We start from the raw sequence: 13,062 nt of genomic DNA on the forward strand, positions 1-13,062 counted from the left end.
CGTCATGGAGGAGGTAGAAACCCTGCATGATAAAGAGGTCTCCTCAACAAGACCCAAGAAAAATCAGGAAGATGTGAGAGGTAGATCAAATGAAACTAATAACTCAGACATCACGGCTGAGGTAGAGCTCCGGGATATAGCCTCGTCAATTGAAATTAATAAGCCAGACGCCACGGGTGAGGAAGCGCTCCTCGCTATGGACGAGATCTGCTCCATTGTCGACGGAATACCAACATTGAACATTCGTTTGTTCGAGCTAATTGTTAAAAAATACCGTCCAAAAAGAGTTCATGTTGCCCTGACATGTCTACAACTCTTTGTAATCTCAATATTGACTTTGTTTTGGGTCAAACTTCTGGAAGAGACTAACTCTGTATATCATTTATCTACCACTGTCAATCTGTTCTCCACAGTAATATTGGTTAGGTTATTTCCAATAGTCACCAGTTTGCTGAATTCGTCCGCTACTCAAGAACGTAGCGTCGCGGTGAGGAAGAAAGAATTAAAGAATGACATTTCGAAAGTTATGAAAGAAGGGAAATGGAAGAGGACAAAAACCGAAACTAGACTAAACAAAACGTATAGGCCTTTAGTCACGGAAGATGGAAATATGTGCATGTTCTTCTATCAACCGGAAGGGCAAGACTATGAGCAGCTTTGAAAACGCGGGCTTTTATTCACTCTTTAGGGAGGGGGTTTAAAAAATGGCTTTCCGATAGAAAATGAAATGTTATTGGTGACAAATTGTCCTTGCAGAAGTTTTATTAAAATCGGCCTTGAATGATATTAAAACAATGATTTGTAAAAAAAAAAAAAAAAAATGCATGTTGGTCTCTGAATCGTAGACGCCATGACACTTCTTTGTAAATAATTATTTAGAAAATGTATATCCATTTGTTTCCCTTGTAGCTAGCCAAGCTTTGTTTATTCGCAATTTGACAGTGTCATTATGTGGACGTCGGGTAATTATATATGTCATTAAAGGCGAGTTAAACGAGAAAAAAATACAAATTTTCACAGTCAGCCTTAAGAATGCAAAAAGGCACGCAAATAATCATCGGCAATACTTAATGGGACACAAGTTAATATAGTTAAAGTTACCCTTAAACATTTTCTTTCATTTTTGTGTTTAAGATCATAGATAACGGTTTATAGAGATAAAGTTGTAATACAATAATTTGTATCTCACGAAGATCAATTTTAGGATTTAAATAGAACATCATAACTCATACTTAAATAATGGTTTATTAAGGACTAAGCGTTGTTTTTGCAAAGTGTATAGAGATAGGACTTTTAGATACAGTGTTTTAGGATCAACACACCTGAAGATTTAAGGATTCAAAATAGAGCATAACTCATACTTAAAAAATGGTCAATTTATCCTCTAAGCGTATTGGTTTTTGCACATAGAGATTTCGCACGCGAACGGATACGCATACACATACGTTTAGCTATCCGTAAAATTACGTGTAGCAGGCAGGATACATGTATCGGTGTCGTTTGCACGTACAGCGGATAGGGAGTAGCGTATGACGTCAAAATGATGACGTATCCGTCGCACTAACAGTACCCGTTCGCATACGAAACCTCCCTTATGTCTTGAGTAGACCGTATCTTATGTGTTTTCCACAGTGATTCTCTTGTGTATATGATCATTATACATCTTATACATCTTGATGGTAACGGATAATAAACACAAGCTGTGCATCTAGCAATGATTGTATTTACAAAAGTTTGCTTTGAGTTGCTGTATGCAAAAATAAAAAGTTGTAAAGAAAATTCAATGTTAATATCGACTCAATATTTTAATCTGGTGTCGATTCCCTGAATCCGCTAAACAAAACTTTCTTTTTGTTTGAAGCTCACAGGCCACTAATAAGCATAAGGTATTTTACAGCATAGAGGTAGCTCTATGTTTACGGTCGGCTTTGAACAGATAAGCCGTTTAGGGAGTGGGAGGGGGTGGAGGCTGAGGGGTAAAACCGGGTAATGGATGCTGCAAGGTTAGCTTCATTTCTTGCTTATACTTTTCATATCAATTTTGGTTTTACCCATACACCGATGTGTGTTAGCACTGTAAACTCAGTACGGTACTTTCCCAAGTTCTGTAAAACAAATCACAGGCATAAATTACTCGAGTGGGATTCGAACCCGCGACCTTTGCAATTCTAGAGTGAGTGCCATGTAGACAACCGAGATTGCCCGGTAGCTAGCGGCAGTTCAAATCCTTTGTCTTAGCTGCGGGTACTGCATCTTTTACACACATGGTTATTTTGTATAGTACCACAAGCACCAGAAGGCACATAGTCTTGGCCCAAGACTATGGTGCTTGATATTGGATAGTGAACTACGCGCAATTGTAAATCGCCAAAGCGCGCCCGCCACGGTATGATTAACTAGCGAGCTTGAAATCTAGACTAAACCTTCGCTCGTCCCCAGCGCATTGCTTTAACCAAAGGCGCTGGAATGGGCAAACGTATCATGCACGCACATTGGTTCAATAATGCGCAGTCCCATCATGCATCACACTCACACTGCGCCATGTTTCTATGCACTGCATACATGACGTACTTCCTGAACAAGAATCTGTGCAAGCGATTAGCCCATCCCGCAGCGGTCCTGGATAGTCTGGCCGCTGCGTCCGAGCGAAGACTAATCCTTGCCAGTATAGTCTAGATTTCAAGCTCGCCAGTTAACTAAATCATACCGGGCGCGCTTTGGCGATTAACAACTGCGCGTAGTACACTGCCCAATATCAAGCACCATAGTGTTGGGCCAAGACTAGGAGGCACATGGCATCTAAAGGAATGAATAAGTTAGTGTTTGACTATGAAAGCCCAGTTCGTTATTCTTTGTTAGTGCAGTTTAGTCATCAGTAAATTAACAGTCGGTAAACTTGAAGATTAATAGCCTTGTTATGACATGTCTCGATACTGTGAAGACAAAACCTTCACGGTTTGCTAAAAGCAGAAAAGCAAACAAGTCGCCACTTTTTGCCTCCATAAACAATAACGTTAGATCTGACTTTTAGCTATTCTGATAGCAGATGAGCAGATGGGCACTTTTCGTGTTAGCTGAATGAGTGAAATAAATTGATTGAAGACAAACACCGTAAATAACTGACTCGCTTTCCTTGTGGGGCACCAATATAAACGACTCATGTGCTCACAGCCACCTGACCTTTCTTCTTTCATCAATTAAGAATTAAACACATTAATAAAAACCACAAATTTACGTGTCGCGCTCGGGTTGTGATAAAATCATGTTCATGATTAAGTCGGGCACTTCTTTGTTCGCACAATGAACAAATATTAATATTTCTTTGTGACAATCCTTTGTATTGATCTGAAAGATGAGAGCAAACAGCTATGTAAACATTTTATAAAGTCTGACAATATTTACATTGCAGGGAATACAATGTCAGATGCAAACGTTTAAGTGTGTTTGGTTTGTTAAAGATAGCTATTTAATTTTCAGATGTGTTCTACCAGTCATGTATCATACATTTGAAGGGAAGATATTTATCTGGTCATCACTCTTAAAGGCAGTGGACACTATTGGTAATAACTCAAAATAATTTTTAGCATAAAACCTTTTTTGGTGACGAGTAATGGGGAGAGGTTGATGGTATAAAACATTGTGAGAAACAGCTCCATCTGAAGTGCCATAGTTTTCGAGACAGAAGTAATTTTCCACGAATTTGATTTCAAGACCTCAGATTCAGAACTTGAGGTATCGAAATCAACCATCTAGACGCACACAACTTCGTGAGATAAGTGTGTTTTTTTTCTTTCATTATTATCTCGCAAGTTCGATGACCGATCACGCTCAAATTTTCACAGGTTTGTTATTTTACGCACATGTTGAGGTACACAAACTGTGAAGGCTAGTCTTTGACAATTACCAATAGTGTCCACTGTCTTTAAAATTTAACGTCAACAACAACTCTTGGTTCGAAGCCTACATCATCAGCTCTTGATGTATAAAGCTTATCTATTGCGGTGCATCCGTCAAGTTACTGAGAAATCGCATCTTCTCAAGGTTATCATGAATATATTTCCAAGATAGTTTACGTTTGAGTCTCGAGATTCCGAAATACTTATATCATTGAATTACATATTTCCAAAATACCTTTTAATCTTATTCCTAGATTCCAAGAAACATTATCATTAAATTTCGAGTTTGAGAGATATTATCCTTGAAATCCGTGTTCCAAATTAACTTAGTAACCCAGATAAGTTAACGTGATAAATCTGGATCTGGGATAAAGAATATTGTGGTTTTATCAATATACGCGGATGTGTGTTAGCTTTCTATTCTCAGTACTTACCCGAGTTCTGTGAAAACAAACCTTACCCGAGTAAATGCCTGTGATTTTTAATCATATTTTGTTTTAATGATATGTTTGTCTAAGTATTCAATGTTGATGGCCAATAAATAATTTGATGCAGTTTATTTTTCTTACTGACATTCAGCTATTGATGTGTAATTTAAGCCAATTAATGTGTGTTATGAAGCTAAATACAGCAAGCAAAATACAAATCAATTAAGTTAAACAAGTTTCGTGATAAGTGTTTGAAGCATTGGCGGACAGTTAAGGGATTGTACACTTTTGGTAATTGAACCCACTGTATGTTTCAATCCTGTAGATATAATCATTAAACTAGCCTGTGAAAACTCATTTCAAAAAGTGCAACGATTTGAAATTATGCCGAAAATTTTAAGCAGTCTATTTGTCCACGCAGGAAAATAAATATGCAATTGTAAAAACAGTCAGTACCGATTCTCAGTTTAAAATTGTGGGGGGGGGGTAAAAACATGATATCTTTTTCTATAACCGCAAGTGGAAAGTTGTTTTTTTTTTAAATCGAAGAAGCAAAACATTAAACAATAAAAAAGGCATTATACTTTCCAAAGCTGCTGTAGTTCGTTACAAAATAAGTTTCGCCAATCGCATTTTTTACCAATCATACAGACCTATATAACTACACTTTTCGGAATAAAGTAACAGTTCTACCAGCAATAGGCTGTTTATAACCCTTGGAAAGCTTTAAGATTATGCAACCATTGCCACGTCTGACAAACAGCTCTCAGACAGTACCCTTCGCTTCGATGTCGAAATTAATTTCCTTTTTAATTTTAAACTCACAATGCTCCACCAGACTAGTCCAGCTAGACTAACGTGTTGTGAAAAGCAACTTCCGTTGTTTTTAAATAGTGGATTTCCATTCTCTAATTATTCCATTAAGAATATTTTTAATTTGTAATATGAAACTCCATTTTGTGTAGAGACACACGTCAAGTTGTTTTTGTGTGAGTCTAGGTACACATAAGTTTCCTTCGTGCTTCAGAGAATTCATGGATGTGTTTGACTTTCACATTTATAACAAATACCACTACAATCAAGATTGACAAAAGCTGTTCTGGGCGAGTCAAATATCATTTAAAAAGATAAGTTTCAAAGGGTATAATATATTAGTTGAAAGTATCATGCGGACATAATCAAAATGCACGTACTCCACGTACTCATGAGCAAGCTAAACATCAGGACCCAATTCTATAGAGCTTCTCATAAGCAGAAAATCTTTTAATCTTTGCCCCTTTTCGTATTCGAGTTGAGTTGGTAAACAAATTTGTAAAGCACGCTCGAGTTGTGAAATATTTGGGAATTCCCCTTTTCCCCGCTCATGTTGTTATTTGCAAAAACAACATCGGTGTTGGGCCCTTCAGTCACAGCCCTGCCGAAAACGCCCAAATCGAATGCTTATCGATCGGGTCAAATGGCAGCACTTGAAACAATGTTCAGAACAGTCTGAGTTTGGAAGGCCTTGTACACAAACCAGCGTTTAAGTTATTCGTTTTTTAACTACGATTTTAAAGATGAATGTATTAATCCAGAGGGAATCCAGCATGGGTAGCAGATGTAGGCATACTACCGACATGACTTTCTTCTTGGTTGTATTTCTTGCCTTGTTTGGGCTGCTTCATGGTGCACCAGCACGTCAGTCGGTTCTCGGACCAACATTAGGTGGAGATAAGGTGGGCATTGGAGGGGATTTGCTGAAAAGTAGATCCTCTCATACAATTAACACTTCGCCGCCATATTGCAACTTCTCCATTTTTACTTCCGAATCGTTTCAACCGGAGAAAGAGTTCAAAAGACTTGTAAAAGAGGGCGCCATTTTCGTCTACCTGATACTTGATTTCGTAAACGTGGATTTTGACGACCCTTCGGCCTACTTAGAGGACATCGGAGACATTATTGATCCACTGACATGGGTGTGGTCCAAAGGAGGTAGGGGAAAACTGTTACTTGGTGCTCCCTTTGATTTCAAGATTATGTCACTGGCAACATTAAAACCTGGCGTGTTCTCATTAACAGTGAAGATAAATGCATCTTCTGTTTGCAACGAACCAAATTCAACTGATGAAGAGACAATTGAGGAGATCAAAAGACTTCTTCAAGACTTTACGAAAGGAGAAGATGGTACACATCAGGCTGAGGAGGGTGAGGATGATGAGGAGTTGATGTGTCTTGAGAAACAACTGGATCATAGTGTAAGAGATTGGATTTTTGTTAGCCCGTACAAATTGATGGAAGAAACAAGTGGATTTGACTGCTGGCAAAGAGACGGCCATCAGATAAGAGTCTTGCCTACCGAATTCTGGCTAATATGGATCCGCTCATTTAGTGTTATCTTGGCTCTGTTTTCACCAATGGCTTTGGGTTTTTTACTCCAGCAAAATCCACCGGAGAAAGATACAGAAAAGGGTGTCGAAAGACTGAGTCTGAAATCGGATCTCCCACTTGGGCTTAATTACACGCTATGTAACTGGGGAAATAATAACAACTGCATTTTAATCATGAGGTGTACTTTGTTTTTTGTAGCATTTGTGATGATGGAATATATTCCCCTGTTGCACTTACTCAGGACAAATCCAGAGAGCTATGAAAGGAGACACAGTGCCCTATATCATTCCAACCTCCTTAACTCCTTTTGGGAAGGGTTTTTGTATGCTTTCCTGAACATATTCGTAGTCATTTTTTTTCTTGTATTACTGTATAAAATAATTATCCAAGGTGAGCAACCGTTTTGTAAATGTAAGAAGAGTGAAGAGACGGTCTCTGAAGGTAAACCTTCCTTTGTTAAGCGTTACCAAGCCTTCTTTCATGATATGCATCATGGCGCAAAGATGCTTCTTGATTGGAGACAGTGGATGATTGTGTTGATCATCCGGCCAATGGCTAAGTATAAAACTTGTTGCTCATCAGATAACCGTATTAAAACTGTAATCTGCATTATTGTATGTTTTCCATTGTATCTCATTAAATTGTTGATGAGCTTGCTACGCTTTGCTGTAGAAACACTACCTTTGTTTTTTTTCATGAAAACATTCTTTCAGACATTTGTCCCGAGCGAAGAAGGTGAATGTTCAAAATATTGTCGAAAAGGTGTGGGGTTTTTTTTATTGCTGTGCGCAACTTGCGTTTTTATCTACAAGTTGGTAATGAACCTCTGCTATGTTTCAGAAGTACTTGTGCATACTTTTATGGGTACTGTGATAAACGCTGACAAGGTTGGCCCATTTATGTTGGCATTGTTTTTCTTAGCTAAGTACATCGTTGATGCAATTGTGGGATATTACGATGGGTATTGCGTCTTATTAAAAGACGTCATGGAGGAGGTAGAAACCCTGCATGATAAAGAGGTCTCCTCAACAAGACCCAAGAAAAATCAGGAAGATGTGAGAGGTAGATCAAATGAAACTAATAACTCAGACATCACGGCTGAGGTAGAGCTCCGGGATATAGCCTCGTCAATTGAAATTAATAAGCCAGACGCCACGGGTGAGGAAGCGCTCCTCGCTATGGACGAGATCTGCTCCATTGTCGACGGAATACCAACATTGAACATTCGTTTGTTCGAGCTAATTGTTAAAAAATACCGTCCAAAAAGAGTTCATGTTGCCCTGACATGTCTACAACTCTTTGTAATCTCAATATTGACTTTGTTTTGGGTCAAACTTCTGGAAGAGACTAACTCTGTATATCATTTATCTACCACTGTCAATCTGTTCTCCACAGTAATATTGGTTAGGTTATTTCCAATAGTCACCAGTTTGCTGAATTCGTCCGCTACTCAAGAACGTAGCGTCGCGGTGAGGAAGAAAGAATTAAAGAATGACATTTCGAAAGTTATGAAAGAAGGGAAATGGAAGAGGACAAAAACCGAAACTAGACTAAACAAAACGTATAGGCCTTTAGTCACGGAGGATGGAAATATGTGCATGTTCTTCTATCAACCGGAAGGGCAAGACTATGAGCAGCTTTGAAAACGCGGGCTTTTATTCACTCTTTAGGGAGGGGGTTTAAAAAATGGCTTTCCGATAGAAAATGAAATGTTATTGGTGACAAATTGTCCTTGCAGAAGTTTTATTAAAATCGGCCTTGAATGATATTAAAACAATGATTTGTAAAAAAAAAAAAAAAAATGCATGTTGGTCTCTGAATCGTAGACGCCATGACACTTCTTTGTAAAAAATTATTTAGAAAATGTATATCCATTTGTTTCCCTTGTAGCTAGCCAAGCTTTGTTTATTCGCAATTTGACAGTGTCATTATGTGGACGTCGGGTAATTATATATGTCATTAAAGGCGAGTTAAACGAGAAAAAAATACAAATTTTCACAGTCAGCCTTAAGAATGCAAAAAGGCACGCAAATAATCATCGGCAATACTTAATGGGACACAAGTTAATATAGTTAAAGTTACCCTTAAACATTTTCTTTCATTTTTGTGTTTAAGATCATAGATAACGGTTTATAGAGATAAAGTTGTAATACAATAATTTGTATCTCACGAAGATCAATTTTAGGATCTAAATAGAACATCATAACTCATACTTAAATAATGGTTTATTAAGGACTAAGCGTTGTTTTTGCAAAGTGTATAGAGATAGGACTTTTAGATACAGTGTTTTAGGATCAACACACCTGAAGATTTAAGGATTCAAAATAGAGCATAACTCATACTTAAAAAATGGTCAATTTATCCTCTAAGCGTATTGGTTTTTGCACATAGAGATTTCGCACGCGAACGGATACGCATACACATACGTTTAGCTATCCGTAAAATTACGTGTAGCAGGCAGGATACATGTATCGGTGTCGTTTGCACGTACAGCGGATAGGGAGTAGCGTATGACGTCAAAACGATGACGTATCCGTCGCACTAACAGTACCCGTTCGCATACGAAACCTCCCTTATGTCTAGAGTAGACCGTATCTTATTTGTTTTCCACAGTGATTCTCTTGTGTATATGATCATTATATACATCTTATACATCTTGATGGTAACGGATAAAAAACACAAGCTGTGAATCTAGCAATGATTGTATTTACAAAAGTTTGCTTTGAGTTGCTGTATGCAGAAATAAAAAGTTGTAAAGAAAGGTCAATGTTAATATCGACTCAATATTTTAATCTGGTGTCGATTCCCTGAATCCGCTAAACAAAACTCTCTTTTTGTTTGAAGCTCACAGGCCACTAATAAGCATAAGGTATTTTACAGCATAGAGGTAGCTCTATGTTTACAGTCGGCTTTGAACAGATAAGCCGTTTAGGGAGTGGGAGGGGGTGGAGGCTGAGGGGTAAAACCGGGTAATGGATCCTGCAAGGTTAGCTTCATTTCTTGCTTATACTTTTCATATCAATTTTGGTTTTACCCATACACCGATGTGTGTTAGCACTGTAAACTCAGTACGGTACTTTCCCAAGTTCTGTAAAACAAATCACAGGCATAAATTACTCGAGTGGGATTCGAACCCGCGACCTTTGCAATTCTAGAGTGAGTGTCATGTAGACAACCGACATTGCCCGGTAGCTAGCGGCAGTTCAAATCCTTTGTTTTAGCTGCGGGTACTGCATCTTTACACACATGGTTATTTTGTATAGTACCACAAGCACCAGGAGGCACATAATCTTGGCCCAAGACTATGGTGCTTGATATTGGATAGTGAACTACGCGCAGTTGTAAATCGCCAAAGCGCGCCCGCCACAGTATGATTAACTAGCGAGCTTGAAATCTAGACTATACCTTGCCAGTATAGTCTAGATTTCAAGCTCGCCAGTTAACTAAATCATACCGTGGCGGGCGCGCTTTGGCGATTAACAACTGCGCGTAGTACACTGTCCAATATCAAGCACCATAGTGTTGGGCCAAGACTAGGAAGCACATGGCATCTAAAGGAATGAATAAATTAGTGTTTGACTATGAAAGCCCAGTTCGTTATTCTTTGTTAGTGCAGTTTAGTCATCAGTAAATTAACAGTCGGTAGACTTGAAGATTAATAGCCTTGTTATGACATGTCTCGATACTGTGAAGACAAAACCTTCACGGTTTGCTAAAAGCAGAAAAGCAAACAAGTCGCCACTTTTTGCCTCCATAAACAATAACGTTAGATCTGACTTTTAGCTATTCTGATAGCAGATGAGCAGATGGGCACTTTTCGTGTTAGCTGAATGAGTGAAATAAATTGATTGAAGACAAACACCGTAAATAACTGACTCGCTTTCCTTGTGGGGCACCAATATAAACGACTCATGTGTTTACAGCCACCTGACCTTTCTTCTTTCATCAATTAAGAATTAAACACATTAATAAAAACCACAAATTTACGTGTCGCGCTCGGGTTGTGATAAAATCATGTTCATGATTAAGTCGGGCACTTCTTTGTTCGCACAATGAACAAATATTAATATTTCTTTGTGACAATCCTTTGTATTGATCTGAAAGATGAGAGCAAACAGCTATGTAAACATTTTATAAAGTCTGACAATATTTACATTGCAGGGAATACAATGTCAGATGCAAACGTTTAAGTGTGTTTGGTTTGTTAAAGATAGCTATTTAATTTTCAGATGTGTTCTACCTGTCATGTATCATACATTTGAAGGGAAGATATTTATCTGGTCATCACTCTTAAAGGCAGTGGACACTATTGGTAATAACTCAAAATAATTTTTAGCATAAAACCTTTTTTGGTGACGAGTAATGGGGAGAGGTTGATGGTATAAAACATTGTGAGAAACAGCTCCATCTGAAGTGCCATAGTTTTCGAGACAGAAGTAATTTTCCACTAATTTGATTTCAAGACCTCAGATTTAGAACTTGAGGTATCGAAATCAACCATCTAGACGCACACAACTTCGTGAGATAAGTGTGTTTTTTTCTTTCATTATTATCTCGCAAGTTCGATGACCGATCACGCTCAAATTTTCACAGGTTTGTTATTTTACGCACATGTTGAGGTACACAAACTGTGAAGGCTAGTCTTTGACAATTACCAATAGTGTCCACTGTCTTTAAAATTTAACGTCAACAACAACTCTTGGTTCGAAGCCTACATCATCAGCTCTTGATGTATAAAGCTTATCTATTGCGGTGCATCCGTCAAGTTACTGAGAAATCGCATCTTCTCAAGGTTATCATGAATATATTTCCAAGATAGTTTACGTTTGAGTCTCGAGATTCCGAAATACTTATATCATTGAATTACATATTTCCAAAATACCTTTTAATCTTATTCCTAGATTCCAAGAAACATTATCATTAAATTTCGAGTTTGAGAGATATTATCCTTGAAATCCGTGTTCCAAATTAACTTAGTAACCCAGATAAGTTAACGTGATAAATCTGGATCTGGGATAAAGAATATTGTGGTTTTATCAATATACGCGGATGTGTGTTAGCTTTCTATTCTCAGTACTTACCCGAGTTCTGTGAAAACAAACCTTACCCGAGTAAATGCCTGTGATTTTTAATCATATTTTGTTTTAATGATATGTTTGTCTAAGTATTCAATGTTGATGGCCAATAAATAATTTGATGCAGTTTATTTTTCTTACTGACAGTCAGCTATTGATGTGTAATTTAAGCCAATTAATGTGTGTTATGATGCTAAATACAGCAAGCAAAATACAAATCAATTAAGTTAAACAAGTTTCGTGATAAGTGTTTGAAGCATTGGCGGACAGTTAAGGGATTGTACACTTTTGGTAATTGAACCCACTGTATGTTTCAATCCTGTAGATATAATCATTAAACTAGCCTGTGAAAACTCATTTCAAAAAGTGCAACGATTTGAAATTATGCCGAAAATTTTAAGCAGTCTATTTGTCCACGCAGGAAAATAAATATGCAATTGTAAAAACAGTCAGTACCGATTCTCAGTTTAAAATTGTGGGGGGGGGGTAAAAACATGATATCTTTTTCTATAACCGCAAGTGGAAAGTTGTTTTTTTTTAAATCGAAGAAGCAAAACATTAAACAATAAAAAAGGCATTATACTTTCCAAAGCTGCTGTAGTTCGTTACAAAATAAGTTTCGCCAATCGCATTTTTTACCAATCATACAGACCTATATAACTACACTTTTCGGAATAAAGTAACAGTACTACCAGCAATAGGCTGTTTATAACCCTTGGAAAGCTTTAAGATTATGCAACCATTGCCACGTCTGACAAACAGCTCTCAGACAGTACCCTTCGCTTCGATGTCGAAATTAATTTCCTTTTTAATTTTAAACTCACAATGCTCCACCAGACTAGTCCAGCAAGACTAACGTGTTGTGAAAAGCAACTTCCGTTGTTTTTAAATAGTGGATTTCCAGTCTGTAATTATTTCATTAAGAATATTTTTAATTTGTAATATGAAACTCCATTTTGTGTAGAGACACACGTCAAGTTGTTTTTGTGTGATTCTAGGTACACATCAATTTCCTTCCTCCGTGCTTCAGCGAATTCATGGATGTGTTTGACTTTCACATTTATAACAAACACCACTACAATCAAGATTGACAAAAGCTGTTCTGGGTGAGTCAAACATCATTTAAAAAGTTTCAAAAAGTATAATATAGTAGTTAAAAGTATCATGCGGACATAATCAAAATACACGTACTCCACGTACTCATGAGCAAGCTAAACATCAGGACCCAATTCTATAGAGCTTCTCATAAGCAGAAAATGTTTTGCTTAGCAGAAATGATCATGATACCAATCACAA

Source organism: Asterias amurensis, chromosome 16, assembly GCF_032118995.1.
Source record: "Asterias amurensis chromosome 16, ASM3211899v1".
NCBI classification, from domain to species: Eukaryota; Metazoa; Echinodermata; class Asteroidea; order Forcipulatida; family Asteriidae; genus Asterias; species Asterias amurensis.